Consider the following 27,722-nt stretch of genomic DNA (forward strand, 5'->3'; position numbering starts at 1 on the left):
TTGTGACCTGAGAGTGCTTGGCACTGCCGCTGAGGGAAGACGAAAACGTTTTCTGTTCCCTGGTATTCTCTTCTTTCTACCCTACGTAAACTAGAGGTGAATCAAAACCTCGACTGCCCGTGTCCCAACTTGCACCAAGACCCGATCACCCATCACCCCTGTGCTCGCTGACCTACATTGGCTCCCGGTTAAGCAACACCTCGATTTCAAAATTCTCATCCTTGTTTTCAAATTCCTCCATGGCCTCACCCCTCCCTATCTCTGAAAATCTCCTTCAGCTTCACAAACCCCCGAGTTGTCTGCGCTTCTCTAATTCTGCCCTCCTGAGCATCCCTGCCTTCTATTGCCTAGGCCCTAAACTCTGTAATTCCCGACCTAAACCTCTCCATCTCTCTCTCCTTCTTCAAGCTGTTCCTTAAAACCTACCTCTTTGAACAAGCTTTTGGTCACTTGCCCTGATTTCTCCTTATGTGGCTTGGTGTCAATTTCCTTGTCTCATAAAGCGCCTTGGGATGTTTCACTACAAAAAGGCACTATATAAATACAAGTTGTTGTTGTTGTTGTTTCAAGACATGTGTGTACAAAATGTCCCTCAGCAAACACGCACACCCTTCCAATGGCAGGTATTCGAATGCCAGAGATGGACTTGTGGCTCAGTCACCCACCGGCCCCATGCAAATGAGGTGCGAACTGATCGTGAAAATTCTGGTGGGTTTGTCACCGGGGAGGTCGGCATCAGCAAACCACAATCCCGCTATAACTGTCAGGACTACAGCCTACAGATTCTCGGGGCCAGTCTGTTTTAAATGTTGACTGTAGACTGGTTCCCACACTGGGCAGCTGGTACAACCTTGCAGGTGACACAGAACAGTTACAGTGTCAGACTTGCATTGCTGGAGGGAAGCCTGTATTTAAAATACTCTGCACTCTGCCGTGGGCCCTGAATACAGCCACATCCGAGAGCACTTGCACAGGCTCCTCTTCTTAAGTCCCAAGGCCCCCCCACCCCAGTCCATCAATCTTTAAACTTTGGACACTGGAGCCGAATAGGCACTGCACTGCAACTGGGTAAATGTAGCGATGCGCTTTCCTCTAGCATCCAATTCACATAAATCTACCCGAGCCGATCTCAGCAAAAGGCAGACACAGCGCAGAGCATTGCTGAATAGCTTTCTCCTTTCGAACATCCCTGATCCACTGAATAGCCTATTGACCCACACCAGGCTCTCCAAAACAAATGGCAACATTGGCGAGGTACTATTGGTTTGGCACTAGTCAAGGAACTAGACCCACCTTCAGAAGAGGAAGAGACAAAACTGAGGAGTGCAAAGCATGTTTTTTTCTGAAATATAGCTCTCCTTATTAAGAACTGTGTACGGCACCAGGTGATAAAGTCTTTATGTTTGTTCCAAACAAACTCAACACACAGTCGTATATCGAACAGAGTGCATTTAAATTAAAGAGAAACTTTGATATTAGTCATCAATACCTTGGCCTGTTTCTGTCAGAACCTTCCTGGTTGCTTTATAAACCCAACTTCCTTTTTCTCCTCCCTGCACCCCTACCCGCCCCCCCCTCCTCCGCGCCCCCCCCTCCTTCCCCCACCCCGCCCCCACCGCCTTCAAGCTACATCTTCTCACCGCCTCACCCGTAGGGATCATGACATCAGTTAGTCCAGTTTCAGAGTTCAATTGAGCCACATTCCAATTGCTATCATTCTGATTTATCCCTGTTGTGTAGTTTTCAGCGAACAAATTCTCAATGGTACATCAGTAACGTCGCAAAGAGAAATCCATCGGGAAGATTCACTTCTGTACATGTAAGTACACAGTGCATCAATTTAATATTCCCATTATACATCATGCCATTTCATGGAAATGTGTCCCATCCACCCAAAACAATCATTTTGCAGTTAAAAGTTATCTCTGAATTATCATGCTCACCCATACTTGGAAATAATCCTTCAGCTGAATTACAAAGAGCAAATTTAGTAAAAGTTCTGATAACTTCTGAATATTTTTTTCCTTCAGTCTTGTTTTCATTTGTTGTCGCTACCGTTCTATTTGTAGATCCAATCTCAGCTATACAGGTTCAACGTAACATCATTTGTTGCGACATTTTATATAAAAAAGGAGTGCGATGTAATCTTGGTGTTGAAGTCAATAATCAGGATTTTAACTCTTCCAGTTTAACAGGGGAACTCATGCCAGAATCTAAAACGCACACTTATTTTAAGCTATGAATGTTCCAGAATCCTTTCTTGATAGATGGAGGGGAGGGGGGGTTCATTCTGTTGACAATAAACCTTTGCTGGGGGTAACTGCTGGAGTGCAGCCAATAGAATGACACAGTGGAAGCCTTGTTATTGGGCACCCTGTTCATGTACACATTCATTCAACCACTAGTTTGTTTTGAGGCCTGTTTCATCGACACACTTGAACAGAGGGAAGGTTTTGACCATTAACTTAAACTTCTGCTGTACTACTGTGTCAGTTAATAGAGGATTGAGAATTGCAACAGTGTACAAGCTGATAAAGATAAAGTACTAATTACTTTTTAACATTCACTCCTCCAGTGTTTCATTTCTTCCTTGTGGACAAAGGTCATTAATTACTTACGAAATATTTTCTCGTGCATCATCCCAGAGAGCGCCACACTGAGAATAATAGGAAAGAAATTAGATCTCGCCAGAGGGACAGATCAATTGTTGCATCAATTGGCTAAACTTACTTGAGTAAAATGACATCCAACCCCCCCTCCCCCCCCCTTGCCCTTTATTCCAAAGACAACATCCAACTTGAATTGCAGAATGATTTACTCTGTGGATATATCCCAACTTGACACCATTTCATTTAAAGTGATCAGGTTATCCTCTTAAGTATAGACTAATGTAGCAACTGTGGTTGAGGTAAGTAACATGCTAGTGTGGAGACTGTAATTATTTTGATCTGTTGTACTGACCAGCTCACCAGTTGGCAAGGGCACGGTCCATGGTCACGTACAATCAGATATTTAAGAACTACGTCAATCGTGAGGTCGGATACAGAACAATAAAATGTGCCTGCTAAAGATGTGCCGTAAGCCTTCTGCAAAAATATATCATAAGAACTCTACCTGTTTCTTCTGCTGCTTGGCATTCCGTTCCTTATTATTTGTTCTGCTGTTACGAGTATTTAGTCTATTTGCATTTTTTTTATTGGGCCATATCAATTGGATCAAACTTCAAAGGAAAAGCCTGCTGAATTGCTCGAATGTCGCAATGATTTCTGTACGCATGCTGGGCTCCCTCAGTCACCCCTTGTTGCTCTGCTGGACTGGTGGTTAGAGGCTGCCTGGCAACAGACATTTTATACATTTTTCTTTATATAAAAAGAAAGTCTTGCATTTGTAAAGCACCTTTCATAACCTCAACAATAATTTGTATTTTATATAGCACCTTTAATGTAGTAAAATGTCCCAGGACTCTTCACAGGACTGTTACAAGACAAAAAAAAAACAGACCTCCGGGCGTCCCACAGCCATTTACAGTCACTTTTAATGTAGGAAATAGCAATGTGATAATGACCAGATAATCTGTTTTACTGATGTTGATTGAGGGAAAAAGATTGACCAGGGTACGAGGGATAGCTGCCCTGCTCTTTGAATTAATGCCATGGGATCTTTTACGTCCACCTGAGAGAGCAGACAGGACCTCGGTTTAACGTCTCATACGAAAGATGGTACCGACAGTGCTGCACTGGAGTGTGAGCCTAGATTTTTGTGCTCAAGTCCCTGGGACAATAATAACATGGAGTGGTTGACGCAAATAGCATGGATGTATTTAAGGGGAAGATGAGGGAGAAAGGAATAGAAGGATATGTTGATAGGATTAGATGAAGTGGGGTGTGAGGAGGCTTGTGTGGAGCATAAACACCAGCATAGACCCGTTGGGGCGAATGGCCTGTTTCTGTGCTGTATATTCTATGTAGTAAAAATACCCTCCAAATGTATGGAGCAAATCTGACCAGTGAAGTGTGATCAATGTGAGAAGAATGGCAATAATTAGGAAGGATTTCCTCTGGTGCCTATTTCTAATATTCATAAATGATTATACAACTTCACATGAAATAAAAACACTGGAATTAGTGTTTTCAAATCCTTCCATGGCCTCGTCCCTCCCTATCTCTGTTATCTCCTCCAGCCCCACAACTGCCCCCCGCCCCCCGCCCCCGAGATGTCTGTGCTCCTCTATTTCTGCCCTCCTGAGCATCCCTCATTATAATCACTCAACCATTGGTGTCCGTGCCTTCTGTTGCCTCGGCCTAAGCTCTGGAACTCCCTGCCTAAACCTCTCCACCTCTCTACCACTCTTTCCTCCTTCAAGACGCTCTTTAAAACTTATCTCTTTGACCTACCTTTTGGTCACCTGCGCTAATTGCTACTTATGCGGCTCGGTGTCAAATTTTTATCTCATAATACTCCTGTGAAGTACCTTGGGATGTTTCACTATGTTCACTATGTGCTAAATAACCACAAGTTGTTGTTGTTGTAGTTTGTAATGTTACTAACACATAGCAACTGAGGAAATAGTCCTCCAAATGTGTGCATTAAACTTACCTCAAGGTGTGCAGTCTTCTTCCACCCCAATGCAATTGAGGAACTGTGTATTTGCTGCTTTGCATTGCTCTGAAGTTGGAGATGATGGAGCTCTTCACAGCTCCATATGTGAAACACTGGCCTCCTGCTGTCTGTGAAACCCTTGGTGACTTGAAACGAACTGCTGAAGCAGTCAGCTGTTTTCAATCATTAGAATATAAACTGTGGTACAGCGGGTCACGAGAGTTTGTTTTTCTTTTTTTGTTCAATGATTTTAATTTTCTTCCTTCTGCTCCCCTCCCCCTCCATGGGTAGCGTCTCCTCCTCCAATTATCCATTTGTGAGCAGTTAGTCAACTACGATGTCCCCTTTCCTCTCTCAATGTTGTTTATATCTAATCTATTCGCATCATAGGTGTGGAAGAAGGAAGGCCCTTCGGCCAAATTGATCTCATCTTTCCAGAATACCAGCCTTGCTCAGTTCTCTATTTGGCATCTAGTTGTTCCTTAAATGATTCCAGTCTCCTGGTCTGAATCCGTTCCAGCTGTTGATAACCCTCTGTGTAAAAAATCATCATAGGCAGTCCCTCGGAGTCGAGGATGACTTACCTCCACACTAGAAATAAGTTCTCAGGTGACTGAAGAGTCCAATGCAGGATCTACAGTCTCTGCCACAGGTGGGGCAGTCGGTGGTTGAAGGAATGGGTGGTTGGGGTGCCTGGGTTGCCACGTGCTCCTTCCGCTGTCGATGCTTGGCTTCAGCTTGCTCTCGGTGAAGAGACTCGAGGTGTTCAGTGCCTTCTCGGATGCTTTTCCTCCACTTTGTGCGGTCTTGAGCCAGGGATTCCCAGGTGTCGGTGGGGATGTTACATTTTTTCAAAGAGGCTTTGAGGGTGACTCCCTGATGTCTGTCATAAATATGCTTTTCACAAGCTTGAAACTTTGCTCTCTTGTTCTGCTCTCCTGGTGTATCTAAAAGTATAGTTTCTTGTTCATCTTCTCCATCCATAATGTCAACTGTGGATCAATAGGTAGCACCCTCGCATCTGAGTCAGAAGGTTGTGGGTTCAAGACCCACTCCAGGAACTTTTGCACTTAAATCTAGGCTGACATGCCAGTGCAGTGTTGAGGGAGTGCTGCACTGTCGGAGGTGCCGTCTTTCGGATGAGATGTTAAACCGAGGCCCCATCTGCTCTCTCAGTTGTTGTAAAAAGATCCCATGACACTATTTCAAAGAGAGCAGGGGAGTTATCCCCGGTGTCCTGGCCAATATTTATCCCTCAATCAGCATAATAAAAACAGATTATCTGGTCATTGTCACATTGCTGTTTGTGGGAGCTTGCTGTGCGCAAATTGGTTGCCGTGCTTCCTACATTACAACAGTGACTACACTCCAAAAGTACTTAATTGCCTGTAAAGCGCTTCAGGACGTCTGGTGGTCATGAAAGGCGCAATATAAATGCAAGTCTGTCTTTTTTCTTTATCCCATGAAGAATCTCTATCACATTAAGTATCTTCTTATGAGTGTTAGGTGTCAGCCTTGGCTCAGTGGTTGTACTCACTCCTGAGTCACAACGTTGTGCACTCGAGCCCCGTTCCAAAGATTTGACCAGATAATCTGGGCTGACAGTCCAGGGCGGTACTGAGGGAGCTGCTGTCTTTCAGATGAGATGTTAAACTGATGTCTTGTCTGCCCTCTCGGATACATATAAAAGATCACATGGCCTTTTAAGAAGAGTGCGGGAGTTCTCCTGATGTCCTGCCAACAGTTCTCCCTCTAAAACAGATTATTTAGTCATTCATCTCATTGCCGTGTGAACTTGCTGTGTGCAATTTTGGCTGACGCATTTCCCTCCATTAAAACAGTAACTACCTTCAAAAGTATTTCATTGGCTGAAGTGCCTTGGAATGAACTGAGGTCATGAAAGGGGCTAATAAATGTAAATTCATTCCTTCTTTCTTTTATGTGCAAGCCTTTTCAGTGAGCTTAAACAGGCCATTCAATCATGGAGGCCTTGGAGCCAAGCCCAATCCTGTCTTTAAGTGACTTCTACATACCAATTCCAATGAGGATTAGTGGATAGTGATCAGGAGCGGGCGTTTTGGTAGATTTGATATTTTGCCTTCCAGGGTATAATTTATGCACCTGTGAGTATGCACCAGGTTTGTAGAGCTGTTGAGCCAATCTTGATTAACACTCCAGTCGCTGCAGGATGTAGGTCGAATTCCACTTCTGCCATAATTTCTGGCGGGGCTAATTTTTGCCTCATCAATAAAAAAGGGGCTGCCTGCCTTTTACAAGGAACTCACCAGGGTCTGGAACAAAGTCTCCACCAAGCGCAGCTCTCCACCGGCTAGAGTGACGGCTGTCCTGCAGGAGCCGCTGCTCGGGAATCCGTACCTCCACGACCGAGGTTTTAGATAGCAGTCGGACGAGAGGGCTGTGGCTGGCGAGGTGACCAGGGTCAGGGACCTGCTCGATGGCGGAGGAGCGGGCTAGATGGCGCAAGACATGCTGGCGCGGCGCCTAAATTCGGCCGACGTCCGCCGCGCGGCCGATGCCATCGAGTCGCTAAAAACAGCTCTGGGCCCTGACTCCGTTAGGTGTGTCGAGGAGGCTCAAGCATGTGGGGAGATCCCGTCCGAACTGACCCCCGTCCGGACGGAATTCCTCATCGCGCCAAACCCTGGAACCTCCCTCGGGAGAAGGCGCCTCACAACTTGAGCCGCCTCGGGGAAATCCCCTCCGTGCCTTTCAGTTCTGCGCGGAGGGGTTTCCTGTACGGGCTGCTCATGCACACTCTCAACCTTGCCATCCTCGTCTGCCGTCCGGACACGCCATAGCGTACCATCTTGCCGTCCGGAGGAGGCGGGGGTCCCCGATGGAGTGCACTCTACGCGGCAGTCCTCCCACTGTTTATCGGGGACTTGGCCTGGAGGGTGGTGCATGGAGCAGTCCCGTGCAATAAATTTTTAAGCCGGTTCACGGACTCCCAGGCCGCCTGCAATTTCTGCGGTCTGGAAGAGTCCGTGTTCCATGTTTTTATGAAGTGTGCGAGGTTGCAGCCCCTGTTTCATTATTTAAAGGGGCTGCTCCTCAATTTCTGGTTGCACTTCAGTCCCACACTCCTGATCTTTGGGCACCCTGTGCGGAGGGGAGCAGGTAGGTCCGAGGGCCTACTCGTAGGACTGCTCCTGGGCATGGCCAAGAGTGCCATCAGCCGGTCCAGGCAGCGGGCAGTCGAGGGGGTCATTCAGCCCGACTGCCTGCCTCTCTTCCGCGCGTATATCCGCGCCAGGGTGACCTTGGAGATGGAGCACGTGGTGTCCATCGGTACACTCGCGGCCTTCCGCGAGAGGTGGGCGCCGGAAGGACTGGAGTGCATCGTTACCCACGGCAACCAAATTTTAATTTGATTTTATATGTTTTAAAGTTTAATTTGTTTTAATTGCCGGATTTTTAGTGTCTCCCTCCCCTTTTATAGGGGGCATTTGTAAAATATATGGTTTTAATGCCCCCCACAAAAAAATTAAAAAGAACACAAAAAAAACCAAAAAAAGAAACAAAAAAACTTTTTTAAAAAAGGGGGCAGTTAAGTGTCTGGAGTGTCCCCCAGATCGGGGGGGGGGGGGACTTAATCTAACGTGTATTTTGTTCCCCCCGCAAAAAAAAAAGAGTTGTAGAGCTGTTGAATTGGGAGCGGCTTATCCAGTCATGTGATGTTCACAAGACTCAATAAAACCCCAGCCAGTTGGGTTTGAGGCATGTGGTTGTGAGCCTGGTGGATGAACTGATAATGTGCAGTGAGATTGTTAAACCTTTGCTAATAAACCAACTAGTTTTTAATAGCAATGTGCTCTTACGAATTCTTAAGCAAATACATTACACAGGGTGCTGTGTATTTGCACGTCTTGCACCGCTCCTCTGGTATTGATAGCGCAGTGGGTGCAGCAAATATATACATCGTCTGTATCACACTGTGTTCATCCTTAGCACTTTGACCGTGGATTTCCCCCATTTATTCTCCAGCTTACAGTGAGAAATCTGCCCCTGCAAAATTGCACTATTTGTTTAAATTTGGGGCATGCAAGAAATGACCAAAGAAAGGACTTGCACGCAGCAGTGAGCTCTGACAGCAAAATATATTATTTCCATGTCCCAACCAGTGATGAGGAATTTTCAAGAAAGCAACAAAGCTAATTTACTAATACACGGGTTTAAAAAAAAGTGGAAATGGGACCACCAGTAGCGAGAGTGAAACTGCTCCACATCCTAATACTGTTCATTTAAATCTCACTCGGGATGGCTGGGAATTGCATACGGTGGCACAGAGCAGGTGGGAGGGTTCACACATGCATTGAGGAATGGGGGAATGCAATCGGAGGCAGTTGGGAGAAAAGGCTGCAAGACGTTGACAATTAATTTGCATAATTAGCCTTTAGCCTGCTGAGGAGCATTTGAATACACAGCGAAAATAGGCATCAATTAACAGGCGATGGGCTAGGTTGAGCACAATGCATGTGGCGGTGGCATCTCTTAATTACACACGCAACTGAGGCATTGCTAGATAAGGTAAGTGCGGGACACGTTATTACCACATTGCAAATTAGCGACCTATAACATGGGATCCCTGTGAAACACCCGTGCCTATAAGCATTTTAAATACCAGCTCCACAATTGTTTCTGATTAAATCTGATGGCAAGGCACGTTTCCACATCGTGAAAGGGCTGCCGTGTAAAATCCAAGATGTAAAATAAACAGTCGGTTGTGGCTTACATTTTCTGATGGATGTCATCTTGACAACCGACTTTACGCTTCAGCTGTCTACACTGCCGTGTCTCCAAACTCATACCAGCGTATGAAGCGTATTCCTGGTGGCTACATTTTTAATGTTGTTTTGAATCAGGGCTGGAGGAGGCGGGTAATGGGAGAAAGAGGGGAGAATTTAGCAAGTCCTGCGCGGCCAAATTGATACCTGATTTTCTGTCACAATAATTTGGCAGCATCCGTGCTCTGTTACAACCGAGAATGTTAATTTAAACCATTGTTTATTTGATGCCAGTGTTAAGATTGTACCGGCGTGCTGGGATTGTCACTGGCTGCATGGAAGATGAACATGTAGATCCAAAAGCTGGGAAAATGCAGGGTTGGTGATTTTATTTAATTTTTGCTTTTCATGAGAAGATTAACATTTCTGTATTGTAGTCACATGGGTGTTCTACTTTATACTGGGGCTTAGTATTTTATTCAATGCAAATGCACTGATGGGAGGGACATTTCATGAATTCTGTGCTGGGAGCAGGTGTATTGATTTTGCGAGTGTATAATTTACATCTTTTCCAGGATTTAGTTGTGTTGTGATCTGCCACATGGGTTTTTTTAACTCAACTGTGAATTGAGAATTTACGGTGACTAGGTGACACTCGGTCAGATTATTTGCATCTTGGCTTTCTTCTGCTCTGAAATGATATTGTCGAGTTGCATCATTTTGGACACTTTCCGAAAAAGCAAATAAAATACTCCAAGGGAGAGGAAAGAGACCAAGGGGTCTCAATCTTTTGTGTATTTGACAATGAAAATGTTCACTTGACGATATGAGCTACATCGAACAACCAACCATTTGTGTTTGTTTCCAGTCCCTGCTGTTTGGAGAAAGGTGGCAGTGGTACTCTGCTTAAAATGTTGACCCTGTTCATTGACCCCCTGTAAGGCCATTTAATTATATCGTTTATTGTTGCCAGATAGATCTTTAGCCACTTTTAATAACCACACTTTTATTCCTGCCACATCCATTTTCATTTAATTTTAATCTGAAAGCCCCTTTTTATTTTCACTATAGGCTAGCCTAGCAATAACTGCATTGATGTTATTGCTGCAAAATTGACTGACTTTTTTTGACGGCGCGAACATAATTGCTTTCTCAGGATATGTACTTTTCAATTGCCCGCATTTCTGTGATTCTGTTACTAGACCGTTAATGTGTCTGTTATCCCATTTTTCTGTTATAGAAATTTCTGTCTCAATAAATATGCCTGAAGTAAGGAAAAGACACTTCTTCCACAGATTATCCACAATCTATTTTCTGCAGTGTACCTGATTTATTTAACCTCGAAAGTGGGAGTATCCAACACGTGGCACGTGGACCAAATCATGCTCATGATCTTCTTTTATTCAGCCTTGCTGCCCGTATTAAGTGCCCCTTGGGAGCTGAATTCTCCTGTCTGTAATTTAAAGAGTTGAGTTTGAAGCAGGAGAATTGGAGGAGAAGAATAGATGTGAGGGGGGAGGCAAGTAGGGGAAGGGTGGTGGGAAGAGGGTGAGGGCTCGTTTTTTTTTTGGTTATGGCGGCTTGAAGCATTTGTGTATAGGGGTTTCACTTTTTTATGGGGGGCCAGGCTTTTTTGTGTGCATGGAAGGGTCTCAATTTTTGTGTGTGATCTTGTAACTTTTGTGTACAGGCAGGATCTGTCTTTTTGTGTACAGGGATCTCGGTTTCTCTGTGTGTGGTGTTAGTGTTTTTGTATATGGCCAGTCTTGCTTCTTTCTTCCTTCTTGTCTATAAGGTCTCACAAATTTTGTATATGGAGATGTTTGAATTTTCTACAGGGATCATTTTCTCATCCGCTGCTGCCCTGGATGGTAATAGTCAGCCTGGATCGCCCACCCATTGTAGAACTGGGCCAATTTTTCCCCACATTACAACAGTGACTCCACTCCAAAAGTACTTCATTGGATATAAAGTGCTTTGAGACACCCAGTGGTCATGAAAGGCACTATATAAATGTAAGCGTTTTTTTCCTTTCCTTCTATCGAAATCAAAAGGGTCGGAAATTTGGCGGGCTCTACGACGAGCGAATGATCCACTCCACCAGATTATGGCCCAGGCAGTGAAGGTGAAAGTTACCCCTTATGTATCAGGGCTCGCATTTCTGCACTAACATATGGCCCACTCGTTAGTCTTAACTTGCAGATCCAGCCCTGAGCTTCAAACTGATACGTCCTTACTACACAGTATAAATGCACACGAGGCCCATGCTTGAGAGGTCAGTCTGTGACCTGTCCTTTATTCCTTAGCACTCAAGTGATGAAGGTGGGTGGAGCTTCCCCTTTTATACCTGAAGGTCCAGGTTAGGAGTGTCTCCCACCTAGTGGTCATTGTTCTCTCGGTGTACAACTTAGGTCAGTTTATACATGGGTTACAATGCTGGTTGAATACATGACATCACCTTCCCCCCCCCCCCCCCCCCCCCCCAAAAGTCTTATTGGGATCACAGGTTGAGTCTCTCTGGTGGTTTACGCTCCCTTGTAGAGCGCCTGAGTTGGGGCTCCGGTTGTTGGGCGCTGGCCTGAGTGTCTGCTGTTTGCAGTGCCTCAGGCCTGTCCAGACTGCCCACAGTGACTGGGCTCTCCTCCCTTTGGTTCTGGTGTTCGGTCACCTGTGGTGGAGTGAACTCTATCGTGTTCTTCCTCTGCTTCTTCTATGGGGTTGCTGAACCTCCTTTTTGTTTGATCCACATGTTTGTGGCAGATTTGTCCATTGGTAAGTTTAACTACCAGAATCCTATTTCCCTCTTTGGCAACCACAGTTCCTGCGAGCCATTTGGGCCCTGCAGCGTATTTGAGGACAAAAACAGGATCATTTACATCAATACATCGCGCCCTCGCATTCCTGTCATGGTAGTGATATTGTGACTGGCGCCTGCTCTCGACAATTTCTTTCATGGTGGGGTGTATAAGGGATAATCGGGTTTTGAGCATCCTTTTCAATAGTAGCTCTGTGGGTGGAACCCCTGTGAGTGTGGTTGGGATCTATAGGCCAACAGGAGGTGTGATAAGCGGGTTTGTAGGGAACCCCCTTGGAATCTGAGCATCCCCTGTTTGATTATCTGCACTGCTCGTTCTGCCTGGCCATTTGAGGCCGGCTTGAACGGTGCCGTTCTAACGTGGTTAATTCCATTGCCTGCCATGAAGTCCTGGAATTCAGTGCTTGTGAAGCACGGGCCATTGTCGCTGACCAAGATATCCGGTAGACCGTGGGTGGCGAACATTGCCCGTAGACTTTCTACCATGGCAGAGGATGTGCTTGAATTTAAAATGTCACACTCGATCCATTTGGAGTAGGCGTCTACTACAACCAAAAACATTTTCCCCATGAAAGGACCTGCATAGTCCACATGGATGCGTGACCAAGGCTTGGCAGGCCAGGGGCTAAGGGGGGGCTTCCCTGGGCGCATGGCCCAGCTGGGCACACGTGTTGCACCTGCGAACACAAAGTTCCAGATCTGCGTCTATCCCTGGCCACCAAACGTGTGACCTGGCAATTGCCTTCATTGTGACAATGCCCGGGTGCCCATTGTGGAGTTCTCTGATGAACACCTCTCTGCCCATCTGGGGCATGACTACGCGGTTTCCCCACAGTAGGCAATTGGCCTGAATCGAGAGTTCATCCTTGCGCCTGTGAAATGGTTTAAATTTCTCAGGCATGCCCTGTACGTGGCTGCCCAGTCCCCATTCAGGACACATTTCTTGACTAGAGACAATAGCGGGTCTCTTTGTCCAGACTTTAATCTGACAGGCTGTCACAGGTGAGCCTTCGCTTCCGAAAGCTTCAATAGCCATGACCATCTCAGCACCATGCTCGGTAGCCCCCTCAGTGGTGGCTAGTGGGAGCCTGCTGAGTGCATCGGCGCAGTTTTCAGTGCCCGGTCTGTGCCGAATTGTGTAGTCATAGGCAGCTAACGTGAGTGCCCACCTCTGTATGCGGGCCGATGCGTTTGCATTTATGGCCTTGTCAGCCAAAAGGGACGTTAGGGGTTTGTGATCTGTCTCCAGCTCAAATTTCCTGCCAAACAGGTACTGGTGCATTTTCTTTACCGCATATACACATGCGAGCGCCTCCTTTTCTTCCATTCCGTAGCCCCTTTCTGCCTGGGGCAGACTCCTGGAGGCATAAGCTACCGGCTGTAACTGACCCTTGGCATTGACATTCTGCAACACACCCGACACCATAGGACGACGCATCGCACGTTAACACAAGTTTCTTACATGGGTCATATAGCGTTAACAGATTGTTGGAACATAACAAATTGCGTGCTGTATTAAAAGCCCTTTCCTTGCTGTCCCCCTAGACCCATTCGCAACCTTTGTGTAGGAGCACGTGTAGCGGCTCTAGCAGCATGCTCAATTTGGGAAGAAAGTTACCAAAATAGTTCAGGAGCCCCAGGAACGAACGCAGCTCCGTCGTGTTACGCGGTCTGGGTGCTCTCTGGATCGCTTCCGTCTTGGATGCAGTAGGGCTGATCCCGTCTGCTGCTACCCTCATCCCCAGGAATTCTACCTCTGGAGCTAGGAAGACGCACTTCGCCTTTTTCAGTCGCAGACCTACCCGGTCCAGTCTGCGTAGCACCTCCTCCAGGTTGTGGAGGTGTTCTTCAGTATCGTAACCCGTAATGAGGATGTCATCCTGAAAAACCACCGTCCCTGGAATCGACTTGAGGAGGCTTTCCATATTTCGTTGGAAGATCGCGGCGGCCGAGCGAATCCCGAACGGACATCTGTTGTACTCAAACAACCCCTTGTGTGTCGTGATGGTGGTCAGCTTCTTCGACTCACTCGCCAGCTCCTGAGTCATGTCAGCTGAGGTCAGGTCCAATTTTTTTTAAAGTTTGCCACCGGATAGCGTCGCAAAGAGGTCCTCCGCTCTCGGTAGCAGGTACTGGTCTTGGAGTGACACCCGATTGATGGTGGCCTTGTAATCGCCACATATCCTGACCGACCCATCCTTCTTGAGCACCGGCACAATCGGGCACGCCCAGTCACTGAATTCGACTGGCGAGATGATGCCTTCCCTCAACAAGTGGTCCAGTTCGCCTTCTATCTTTTCCCGCATCATGTACGGCACCGCTCTGGCCTTGTGGTGTACTGGTCTGGCGTCCGGGTTTATGTGAATCACTACCTTGGCCCCATGAAAGTGCCAATGCCGGGTTGAAATAATGAGTCAAATTTGTCCAGGACCTGTGAGCATGATGCTCGCTCCACAGAGGAAATTGCATTGACATCGCCCCATTTCCAGTTCATGACAGCAAGCCAACTCCTCCCCAGTAGTGCAGGACCATCCCCTGGGACAATCCAGAGTGGCAACCTGTTCTCTGAATCTTTGTGGGTCACGACTACCGTGGCGCTGTCTTGCTCTGCTTTGTGTAAGTCCGTAGCAGTGCATCAATCGGTGATAATTTTGGCCTCCTGGCCTTGGATGCCCACAATTTTTTGAACTGTTTGATACCCATCAGGGACTGGCTGGCACCTGTGTCTAACTCCATTGATACTGGGATGCCATTGAGGAGCACTTTCATCATTATCGGTGGCGTCCTGGTGTATGAACTGTATACGTGCTCCACATGAACTCGCTGAACTTCAGCTTCCAGCGATTTTCCCCCAGTGTCCATTTCTGCAATTTCTGCAGGTATTTTGCTCATCTCTGCAAACTCCGGCTGAATGTATGCCTCCACGCCTCCAGCATGAGTTGTGGTTTGAAACAAAAGGTCCCTTGCCAGTCGATCATCCCTGACTGCCTCTGTTATTGTCCTTGAGTGCGCCATTAACAGGTGTTGATGGCCCCATTACTGGCCGCATTGTCCCTTGCAATGGCGTGAATCGCTGTTCAGCTTGCCATTGTCTCTGTCGAACTCCCCCTCTGGGTTCGACTACATGTTGGGGCATGCCTGACTGCCCTTGTCTGCCTGGAGAACTGTGTGCTGCTTTAACAATGTTGAATCTCTGTCCCAACCATTCCTTAACACAGTACCTCTCGTCTGTTCTGCTAGTGGCCATGCTCGCGTGGTTTAAATCCCAGTTTCTTGTCGCCATTGATACGTCCTTACTACACAGTATAAATGCACACGAGGCCCATGCTTGAGAGGTCAGTCTGTGACCTGTCCTTTATTCCTTAGCACTCAAGTGATGAAGGTGGGTGGAGCTTCCCCTTTTATACCTGAAGGTCCAGGTTAGGAGTGTCTCCCACCTAGTGGTCATTGTTCTCACGGTGTACAACTTAGGTCAGTTTATACATGGGTTACAATGCTGGTTGAATACATGACACAAACTGTTGGACATCCTTGTCTTAAGGGAATGTTCTGCATAAGCTGATCCCCAAACATAATCAAGCAAAGCCCCAGAATATATCTCCATTCCCACATTCCAATATTCAAATGACCCCAGAATACATAAGAAATAGGAGCATGCCATTTGACCCCTTGAGCCTGCTCCGCCATTTAATAAGATCATGGCTGATCTGATCATGGACTCAGCTCCACTTCCAATATCTATCCATTTCCAATCATCAAACCAACTTTAGAAGCTCTAAGTTAAGTAGAGGGGCTCACAGGACTGAAGTTGTACCTGCTCTGTGGAAGGAATAGGCTTGATGGGTTGTATAGTCTTTTCTTACTCCACATGTTCTTACATTCTTAGTGAGGAACTCTCAATTGCTGCTTTGATGGTAAGGCAGGTGGTTTGCAGATAATGGGACAAATTATTTGTTGTTGCAATTTATTTGTTATCGCAGTTTTTTTTAGTTACTGGACTATTTAATGCAAAATTATGATTTTCACCCTGCACTATCATGGTAGATACAGTGTTAGATGTGGCTCAGTAGGTGGCATTCTCCCCTCTGAGTTTCAAGACCCATTCCAGGGACTTGAGCATAAACAAAAAGTACACCAAGAAAAAAGTACTTCATTGGCTGCAAAGCGCTTTGAGATGTACAGTGGTCATGAAAGGTGCTATATAAATCCGTCTTTCTAAGTTCAGAAGTTTGCAGGATCTGTTGCCGCATGTCATGTACACCAAATTCCTAGCCCTACTGACAATCCAGTAATTGAAGACTTGGATGAGGGTACCAAAGTTGTGGCTTTAGCTACATTAGCTATTGCCACATTAAGATTTAAATTATTCTCAGCAATATATTGCAGGAAAATGCATTCAACACACTTTCTGCGCATTCATCTGTCTGAAGTGTGAGCGTATTTTGGCGGTGGTACCTCCTTTTCCCTTAAGGTCACACAACATTAGCTGTCTTCTCCTCCCGATCATGCCGTATTAATTGATGATGGGGCTAGAAATTAACATGGGGGAGAGGTGGGACTTTTTGTGCCAGGCCACCTCCCCTTCAACTTTCGCCTTGGTCGCGACCGGCTGCCTGATGCAGCTACAGTGGGCGAAACCAGATTTAGGGTCCAGGGCGCTAACTGGGCGATCCGCACGCCGATGATGTCACAATCTCCAGGCGCAGGAGATCTGGGCGCCAGGCTGTAGCGCCACAGCTAAACTCCCGCCGCATTTAGCGGGAGTCATTAGCGGCGCCGCGCCCATACGCAAAGTCATTTGCGCCTCGTTAGCGCCCCCGGGGTTTTAACGGGAGGCGCAAATGCACCCAACTTCCCTTCCTTAATTCCATGTGCTGCAAGTCCAGGTGTTACATATGTTTCGGGTCTCCCCAACTATGCCTCAGACCCTTGCCTGGACCAACATTTGCCGACTCTATGTTCCATTTTATTACAGTTGGAACACTTTAAGCTCCCTGGAGTCACCGCTTTGGGGCCTATTTTGCTGAGCAGCTCCTGGATTCTAATGCAACAGCTGATCCTCCAGTCGGGATGGATCTCCCCCCCAGTTGGCCAATGTGAGGGGGTCTGTCTGTTCACTGGCACCTTGAGGTTTTTAACTTCACGGCAAATGAGCCAAAGGTGGGCAGAGGAAACGTTACAAGTACACCCTCAAAGCTTCCCTGATAAAGTGCGACATCCCCACTGACACCTGGGAGTCCCTGGCCAGAAACTGCCCTAAGTGGAAGAAGTCTATCCGGGAGGGCGCTGAGCACCTCGAGTCTCATCGCTGAAAGCATGCAGAAATCAAACGCAGGCAGTAGAAAAAGCGTGCGGCAAACCAGTCCCACCCACCCACCCCTTCCCTCAACGACTATCTGTCCCACCTGTGACACGGACTGTGGTTCTCGTATTGGACTGTTCAGCCACCTAAGGACTCATTTTAAGAGTGGAAGCAAGTCTGGCTTGATTCCGAGCGTCTGCCTATGATGATGGATGATGATGATTTTAAGACTGCAAAGTAATCCTCTTGCTCAGCCATCTGACATAGTCTTGAGGAGAAATTCCCTACCTTAGCGCCACCCATTAGCGCGGCGTAATGTCAAAGCGGCGGCCGCTCTTCCACTGCTGGCGTGTTCCACGGCTTCCTCCATTTTCAAAGTCCCAGTCGTGCTGCTGTTCTGAAGTAGTGCCCTGCAAAAGAACAAAATGGCGAAGTGCACACCGACTTAACATCACCTCGACGAACTTCGACCCTAGTGTCGAGTTCCGCGCTGAGTCCTAAGCACGCCAGGTAAACCCAGCATGCAAAGCAGGCTGACAGGCGCCGTCAGCGCCGCTTAAGGGGGGACACCCATCTTTTGGGTAAGTTTGCATTTGCATTGGACTGTTTTTTATTTTTTTGATTTTATTGAAGTAGTGGAAGTGTGTAGGGAGTGCTGCTGGACGCTTGCAAGGCCTCGGATGGTGAAGGAAGGCCTCTGAGAAGACAGAAAATGCTGCAAATACTCAGCAGGTCAGGCAATACCCATGGAGAGAGAAACAAAGTTCATGTCTTGGGTCGAGATGCTGCCTGACCAGCTGAGTATCTTCAGCATTTTATGCTGTCATTTCAGATTTACAGCAACTGTTCGCAGAGGGAAGGAGAAGGAGCAGAAGGGGAAGAATGGAACCCAGACAGCCCCTTTCTGGCTGGGATATCCAGGATGGAATCAACCGCCTGTGGTACCAGTGACTACAACCCCAATTCCCCTTTTAACATCTGTCCCACACCATACCATCCCTCTGTTACTGACCACCACCGAGTCCTCTTGGCCATAATGCTGAAATAAAAGCCACCACAAAGCAAACTTTCCAATCCAACTTTATCCATCCATCCATCCAATATGACGTCTAGAAATCAACTCATCGCCCTTGTGCATCATCATCATCATAGGCAGCCCCTCGAAATGAGGATGACTTGCTTCCATGCCAAAAAAGGATTTCACAGGAGTTCCAATGAAGGACCTAATATTCCAGGTCCCGAACTAAATCTTGAAGGTGGAAGGTGCCTGAGCGTGGATTTTTTTAATGTGTGGTGACCGTTGCACCCCAGCCGTCGCACTGGCTTGACAGAGCTCTGTCTTGTTCCAGTGGCAAGGATTAACCAAGATGGCTGGAGACCTCCTCTGCTGCACGGACCTAGTGCGCACACATATCGCAGTGTGGGCTGGCCCGTGCTGCCCCTGGCCCCGAACTCATGCCTCTCCTGGTCCCCAATCACGTCCCTCCACAGTCTCTCGTCGCTCCTTCGCCCCGACCTCGCCACTCCTGTATCTGCCCACGCTCCAATCACCGACCTGGACCTTGATTACGCCACTCATCACTGCCGTCGCAGCTTGTGCTGTTCCCTGAAGTAGTATGCCTCCATGCTGTTCCCAGGCCGCTGCTCGCCGCTCGCCGCTCCTTTTATGGCCCCGACCTGCCGCTGATGGTCTATCGCAGGTCGGGGCCTCCACGCTGCTCCCAGGCCGCTGCATTCCCTTAGTGACTGTGTCTTGTGTGTGCCTTTGTCTATCCTACTGGTGTCATAGTGCTACCGCAGTGGCTGCAGCATGGCTGATGGAAGGCTGCTAACTTTCAATAGGGGACACTGCAAATGGCCTTGCTGGTTGACCTTGAGGAGTTGGTGGCTGGGAGTGTCAAATCAATTTTCTTTTTCTCCTCCACCACCAAGAATGGCCAGCACCGTCTCCTCCAAGGGGGTGAGGTGAGGCGAGGAATGCCTCATGCTTGGTAAAGATTGTTGTTGAGTGATTGTGGGGGGAGTCGTGCATTGAGCAGTGTGTGAGGCTGGTGGTGCAGTTGGTAGGAGGCGGCTTTTGAAGATGCATTCACTGACCTTGACCAGTGGTCTGAGGTCCTGAAGCTTCTTTGGACACTGGAGCCAGGTGGTGGGGATGACACTGGTAGTGACGGCCTCAGTGATGTAGTCCCACATCCTCCTTTCTGTGGGGGGGGGGGGGGCCTCCTGGCCCCTGTGGGTAGTGGACCTCTTCTGCAGTGTTGACCCTCTGCACAAAGCTGGAGTGTGTTGCGAGACCCTGGCTGCCCCTCCCCTGGCTTGCCGAGCCATTCGTGTTAGTTCTGAAGCACTTTTTTCATTTTTTTGAGGTTCGGATGGGAATTCAGCTTTAAGTGCTGAAGAATCCCATTTGGAACTTTTTAATGGTAAATTTTTTTAATAGTCATTTGTTTTGGAAAAGCAATTTTCCACTGCATTTTCATTTTTATTAGTTCTGAGTGCATTGCCCCTTTAATTCCCAGCCCTTTTAATTGCCCACAATTCCTTGTGAACTCCACAGCCTCACTCCCATAGGTTGTAAGAAGCTGCAACGCCGAGTGTAGTTGGGAACTTCGAGTCGGATGCCTCCACTAACGTAACAACGAGGGTGTTGCACGTAAGTTAGCGCTACGCTCAACATCGCCAACCACAGCGCATATTTTTCACCAGTATTGCTGCGACCATTTTCAGCGGCCGTAAAGCCAAGGCTGGGGTGACGGCGACAGGTTTCTGTCAATGTCTCATTTCTAGACCTGAGTCTCTTGTTCAAGTGGCCCTACCCTTAAGTCATTTGGAATAACTTCTAGAAAATTATCTTTGACATTAACTCTCACACTTCATCATAAGTCATTACATTTCCTTCCTTAACCATAATTTCAGTACATCTTTTATTTCTATCACCAGTTTTCTGTAACTACATCTGAATTTTCTGTGAGCTTTTAAATTTGTGTTTATTAGCTTCTTGGTTGAGGTCAATAACAGTGAGAATCACTCATTTTGCTGTATTGTAATCAGTAGTGTACATTGGATCAACTCCTGGAAATAGAGGAAGTGGTTTATTGGCTTTACTGCTCGATAACACATCCAGCCCTGCTGACTATACCCCTCCAACCGGTATTGGTGTGCTAACCATTCCAATCCCCTTAATAAACCATTGTTTTCGGATGCATCAACTCAACCCTTGCTCGCTGGTCTCCTGGTTATTAATCGTAACAACCTCCATTTACATAGTGCCTGTTAATGTATAAAAATGTCTCGAGGCATTTCAGAGAGACCTCATGTAACTGCACACTAAGCCAAAGAACAGGTTAGGAGGAGTGACCTAAAGCACTGGCTACCAATTCAATGACATACCAGTGGCTACTTCACCTCACCCCTCTGCCTTGTGCTGACCCTAATGGGCTTTTCCTTCTTTCTCATCCCTGAGCCACTTACACCTGGTGTTGGCATTTTGCCCCCTCGTGTTGGTGTTTCTCCTTCTCTTCAACCTGGCGCCTTTGCTGTAATACCCATCTATATATTTCAGCTTTGTAAAGACACTGGCTTTCCTCTGTTACCAGTTCTAACTTTGTAACCTTTAGGGCTGCTGACCAAGGGCCGTGTGGCTCTTTGTCGGTCGGCGCAGACACGATGGGCCGGAATGGCCTCCTTCTGCACTGTAAATTTATATGTTCTATGTTTCTATGTAACAGTGGCCTAGAAATCCTGGCCTCCCCAGGTCCATACGTAGTGTGTACAGACCAGGAAGGCATCGCAAAGCCGGTTTTCAGTGCACAATGCGCAGGAAACGCGGTAGCCAACTTGTGCACAGCAAGCTCCCACAAACAGCAATGTGATAATGACCAGATAATGAGTTTGTGATGTTGGTTGAGAGAAATATTAACCAGGGATAATTTCCCCACTCTTTTTTTTTTTTCAAATAGTGCCCTGAGATCTTTTACATCTACCTGAGAGCAGACGGGGCCTCGGTTTAATGTCTCATCTGAAAGACGGCACCTCCGACAGTGCAGCACTCCCTCTGCAATGCACTGCACTGGAGTGTCAGTCTAGATTTATGTGTTCAAGTCCCTTCAGTGGGATTTATACCCGCAACTTTCTGACTGAAGCGAGAGTGCTCCCCACTGAGCCATTCCTTGTCCTTAATGTGTAATGGTTAGTGTGCCCAGGTTTCAATTTTAACTTCTAATTTTTTTTTAATCATTCTCTGGATGTGGGTATCGCTGGCAAGGTCAGGATTTTATTGCCGTGCCCTCACAGGCTCGAGCACACAGAAGTCAACGGCCACGAGCATCTCAAAAATCTCCAAAGGAGAAACAAGAGGCGTCTCTCAGCTCTGCTCAGGTCACTAAGCAAGTACATCATAGGTGTCGTAGAGCTAGGAAACCTTCTGTAAAGAAAGCACGAAGGGTTGATCACCCGGGCGATTAATAAATGGAAAGCATTTTATTATATTTGCTATTAAATTAATCGCATTTGGCACATTGGCAGGTGTGGCTTCATAGCAGCGTCTGAATCTGCATCGTCAATGTTTTTGATATAGAAAATATCTGGTTAAACGACGCCTTAATTTCAAAATTCTCATCCTTATTTTCAAATCCCTCCATGGCCTCGCCCCTCCCTATCTCTGTAATCTCCTCCAGTCCCACAACCCCCCCAAGATGTCTGTGCTCCTCCAATTCTGCCCTCCACAGCATCCCTGATTATAATCACTCAACCATTGGTGGCCGTGCCTTCTGTTGCCTAGGCCCCAAGCTCTAGAACTCCCTGCCTAAACCTCTCCGCCTCTCTACCTCTCTCTCCTCCTGCAAGATGCTCCTTAAAACCAACCTCTTTGACCAAGCTGCACTAATTCCTTCTTATGCGGCTCGGTGTCAAATTTTTATCGAATAATACTCCTGTGATGCGCCTTGGGATGTTTCACTACGTTAAAGGTGCTATACAAAGTTGTTGTTGTTTCAATGTTCTTCAATGCAGAATGAAGGGAGTGGGGAAGAATGTTTTAAGTTCTCAGGGCAGGGGTGTAAGAAGCTCATCGGAATCGCTGAGCTATGAGCTGATCCCAGACATCTCTGGCTGCAAGGCATTGATGTGGCCCTCCTTTTTCTGCTGGTTCCTCTCCGTCCCCCACATCTTCCTGCTCTGATGACGAATGAAGCTGCTGCTGCTCTTCCTCGTCCAAATGCAGGCCTCTGTTATGCAATATCCAGCAAAATTCTAAAAGGACAAAGGGTGTTAAAAAAACAAGCCTGAAGGCTTTGTGTCTTAATGCAAGGAGTATCCGTAATAAGGTGGATGAATTAACTGTGCAAATAGATGTTAACAAATATGATGTGATTGGGATTACAGAGACGTGGCTCCAGGATGATCAGGGCTGGGAACTCAACATCCAGGGGTATTCAACATTCAGGAAGGATAGAATAAAAGGAAAAGGAGGTGGTGTAGCATTTCTGGTTAAAGAGGAGATTAATGCAATAGTTAGGAAGGACATTAGCTTGGATGATGTGGAATCTATATGGGTAGAGCTGCAGAACACCAAAGGGCAAAAAACGTTAGTGGGAGTTGTGTACAGACCTCCAAACAGTAGTAGTGATGTTCGGGAGGGCATCAAACAGGAAATTAGGGGTGCATGCAATAAAGGTGCAGCAGTTATAATTGACTTTAATATGCACATAGATTGGGCTAGCCAAACTGGAAGCAATACGGTGGAGGAGGATTTCCTGGAGTGCATGAGGGATGGTTTTCTAGACCAATATGTCGAGGAACCAACTAGGGGGGATGTCATCTTAGACTGGGTGTTGTGTAATGAGAGAGGATTAATTAGCAATCTCATTGTGTGAGGCCCCTTGGGGAAGAGTGACCATAATATGGTGGAATTCTGCATTAGGATGGAGAATGAAACAGTTAATTCAGAGACCATGGTCCAGAACTTAAAGAAGGGTAACTTTGAAGGTATGAGGCGTGAATTGGCTAGGATAGATTGGCGAATGATACTCAAGGGGTTGACTCTGGATGGGCAATGGCAGACATTTAGAGACCGCATGGATGAACTACAACAATTGTACATTCCTGTCTGGTATAAAAATAAAAAAGGGAAGGTGGCTCAACCGTGGCTATCAAGGGAAATCAGGGATAGTATTAAAGCCAAGGAAGTGGCAAACAAATTGGCCAGAAATAGCAGCGAACCCGGGGACTGGGAGAAATTTAGAACTCAGCAGAGGAGGACAAAGGGTTTGATTAGGGCAGGGAAAATGGAGTACGAGAAGAAGCTTGCAGGGAACATTAAGACGGATTGCAAAAATTTCTATAGAGATGTAAAGAGAAAAAGGTTAGTAAAGACAAACGTAGGTCCCCTGCAGTCAGAATCAGGGGAAGTCATAACGGGGAACAAAGAAATGGCAGACCAATTGAACAAGTACTTTGGTTCGGTATTCACTAAGGAGGACACAAACAACCTTCTGGATATAAAAGGGGTCAGAGGGTCTAATAAGGAGGAGGAATTGAGGGAAATCCTTATTAGTCGGGAAATTGTGTTGGGGAAATTGATGGGTTTGAAGGCCGATAAATCCCCAGGGCCTGATGGTCTGCATCCCAGAGTACTTAAGAAAGTGGCCTTGGAAATAGCGGATGCATTGACAGTCATTTTCCAACATTCCATTGACTCTGGATCAGTTCCTATCGAGTGGAGGGTAGCCAAAGTAACCCTACTTTTTAAAAAAAAAAAAAAAAGAAGGGAAGAGAGAAAACAGGGAATTATAGAGCGGTCAGCTGACCTCGGTAGTGGGTAAAATGATGGAATCAATTATTAAGGATGTAATAGCAGCGCATTTGGAAAGAGGTGGCATGATAGGTCCAAGTCAGCATGGATTTGTGAAAGGGAAATCATGCTTGACAAATCTTCTGGAATTTTTTGAGGATGTTTCCAGTAGCGTGGACAAGGGAGAACCAGTTGATGTGGTATATTTGGACTTTCAGAAGGCTTTCGACAAGGTCCCACACAGGAGATTAATGTGCAAAGTTAAAGCACATGGGATTGGGGGTAGTGTGCTGACATGGATTCAGAACTGGTTGTCAGACAGGAAGCAAAGAGTAGGAGTAAATGGGTACTTTTCAGAATGGCAGGCAGTGACTAGTCGGGTACCGCAAGGTTCTGTGCTGGGGCCCCAGCTGTTTACATTATACATTAATGATTTAGACGAGGGGTTTAAATGTAGTATCTCCAAATTTGCGGATGACACTAAGTTGGGTGGCAGTGTGAGCTGCGAGGAGGCTGCAGAGCGACTTGGATAGGTTAGGTGAGTGGGCAAATGCATGGCAGATGAAGTATAATGTGGATAAATGTGAGGTTATCCACTTTGGTGGTAAAAACAGAGAGACAGACTATTATCTGAATGGTGACAGATTAGGAAAAGGGGAGGTGCAACGAGACCTGGGTGTCATGGTACATCAGTCATTGAAGGTTGGCATGCAGGTACAGCAGGTGGTTAAGAAAGCAAATGGCATGTTGGCCTTCATAGCGAGGGGATTTGAGTACAGGGGCAGGGAGGTGTTGCTAAAGTTGTACAGGGCCTTGGTGAGGCCACACCTGGAGTATTGTGTACAGTTTTGGTCTCCTAACTTGAGGAAGGACATTCTTGCTATTGAGGGAGTGCAGCGAAAGTTCACTAGACTGATTCCCGGGATGGCGGGACTGACATATCAAGAAAGACTGGATCAACTGGGCTTGTATTCACTGGAGTTCAGAAGAATGAGAGGGGACCTCATAGAAACGTTTAAAATTTTGTTGGGTTCAGATAGGTTAGATGCAGGAAGAATGTTCCCAATGTTGGGAAAGTCCAGAACCAGGGGTCACAGTCTAAGGATAAGGGGTAAGCCATTTAGGACCGAGATGAGGAGAAACTTCTTCAGCCAGAGAGTGGTGAACCTGTGGAATTCTCTATCACAGAAAGTTGTTGAGGCCAATTCATTAAATATATTCCAAAAGGAGTTAGATGAAGTCCTTACTACTAGGGGGAATCAAGGGGTATGGTGAGAAAGCAGGAATGGGGTACTGAAGTTGCATGTTCAGCCATGAACTCATTGAATGGCACCTATTTTCTATGTTTCTATGTAAACCACAATGACACATGACACTCGAAATTGCAGGTAGCCCCCCCCCCCCCCCCCCCAACCAAGTGGTCCAGCCATCTAAACCTCTGCTTGAGCATTCCTATAGTGTGCTCTATAAGGTTCCTGGTTGTGCCCTGGCTTTAGTTATATCTGTGCTGCTTGGACTGTGGTGGGGTTGCACTGGAATGTCATCAGCCAGGTCTGCAGGGGGTATCCTGTATTCCCCAGCAACCTTCTTGTCATGTTCCTCACGGGGTTAAATAGCGGAGGGATGGTAGTGTCTAAGAGTAAAAGCATTGTGGCAGCTCCCTGAGTACCTTGCACAGACCTGCATGATGATGTTCCTGTGATTGGCCTCGAGCTGTACGTGAATAGTGTGGTATTTCTTCTGTAAATCAATGTTGCTGGCTTGTGTTCCAGTGCCCTGATGGCCAACGTGTGTACGAACAGTCACTTTCCTGCACACAAGGGAAGCCAGCCGCTGCTGCAAAGCCATGCGCTCTGTCCTGGTGACATAAGAACATAAGAAATAGGAGCAGGAATAGGCCATTTGGCCCCTCGAGTCTACTCAGTCATTCAATACGATCATGGCTGATCTGATCTTGGTCTCAGCTCCGCTTCCCTGCCCACTCCCCATAACCCTTGACTCCCTTATCACTCTGGAGCATCCACGATGATGAGAATGACGTGATTAGCATATGTAGCGAGTTGGTCTTACCGCAGGTAAAGGGTCCACAGCCAGATAGGGAATGGAAGACCAACAGGAAGAGCAGTGCAAGGAAAATAGTGTAGGGGTCCCCTGTGGTCATCCCCCTGCAAAACAGATACACCGCTTTGAGTACTGTTGAGGGGGATGACTCATCGGGGGAGGGCAGCAGCAGCCAAGTTCAAGGCATCATGCCTGGCTCTGCTGCATAGGAGGGCAGGAAAAAGAGTGGGAGAGCGATAGTGATAGGGGATTCATTTGTAAGGGGAATAGATAGGCGTTTTTGCAGCCACAACCGAGACTCCAGGATGGTATGTTGCCTCCCTGGTGCAAGGGTTAAGGATGTCTCGGAGCGGGTGCAGGACATTCTGAATAGGGAGGGTGAACAGCCAGTTGTCGTGGTGCACATTGGTACCAACGATATAGGTAAAAAACGGGAATAGGTCCTAAGACGAATTTAAGGAGCTAGGAGCTAAATTTAAAAAGTCGGACCTCAAAAGTAGTCATCTCGGGATTGCTACCAGTGCCACGTGCTGGTCAGAGTAGGAATCGTAGGATAGCTCAGATGAATACGTGGCTTGAGCAGTGGTGCAGCAGGGAGGGATTCAAATTCCTGGGGCATTGGAACCGGTTCTGGGGGAGGTGGGACCAGTACAAACCGGACGGTCTGCACCTAGGCAGGACTGGAACCAATGTCCTAGGAGGAGTGTTTGCTCGTGCTGTTGGGGAGGAGTTAAACTAATATGGCAGGGGGATGGGAACCAATGCAGGGAGACAGAGGGAAGCAAATTGGAGACAGAAGCATAAGACAGAAAGGGGAGGGCAGAGAAACCCAAGGCAAAAAAACAAAGGGTCACTTTACAGCAAAATTCTAAAGGGTCAAAGTGTATTAAAAAGGCAAGCCTGAAGGCTCTGTGCCTCCATGCAAGGAGTATTCGGAATAAGGTGGACGAATAAACTATGCAGATAGCAGTTAACGGATACGATGTGGTTGGCATCACAGAGACATGGCTCCAGGGTGACCAAGGCTGGGAACTCAACATCCAAGGGTATTCAACATTTAGGAAAGATAGACAGAAAGGAAAAGGAGGCAGGGTGGCGTTGCTGGTTAAAGAGGAAATTAATACAATAATGTAAGGAAAGGCATTAGCTTGGATGATGTGGAATCGGTATGGGTGAAGCTACGGAATACCAAAGGGAAGAAAACGCTAGTTGGAGTTGTGTACAGACCTCAACAGTAGTGATGTTGGGGAGGGCATCAAACAGGAAATTAGGGGTGCATGCAATAAAGGTGCAGCAGTTATGGGTGACTTTAATATGCATATAGATTGGGCTAACCAAACTGGAAATAATATGGTGGAGGAGGATTTCCTGGAGTGCATAAGGGATGATTTTCTAGACCAATATGTC

At 47.0% G+C, this 27,722-nt stretch overlaps 1 protein-coding gene across 1 annotated transcript in view; it reads left to right on the plus strand.

Annotated features, from left to right (window-relative positions):
* The first annotated feature begins 1,810 nt into the window (after nucleotides 1-1,810).
* The window catches only part of cracdlb (cracd like b), a 198,149-nt gene continuing 172,237 nt past the window's right edge, over nucleotides 1,811-27,722 (plus strand). The window contains exon 1 of the mRNA XM_070891603.1: nucleotides 1,811-1,819. The gene's annotated coding sequence lies outside the window, so the exon portion shown is untranslated. The remainder of the gene's footprint in view (nucleotides 1,820-27,722) is intronic.

Source organism: Pristiophorus japonicus, chromosome 10 (genome assembly GCF_044704955.1).
Source record: "Pristiophorus japonicus isolate sPriJap1 chromosome 10, sPriJap1.hap1, whole genome shotgun sequence".
Taxonomy (NCBI): domain Eukaryota; kingdom Metazoa; phylum Chordata; class Chondrichthyes; family Pristiophoridae; genus Pristiophorus; species Pristiophorus japonicus.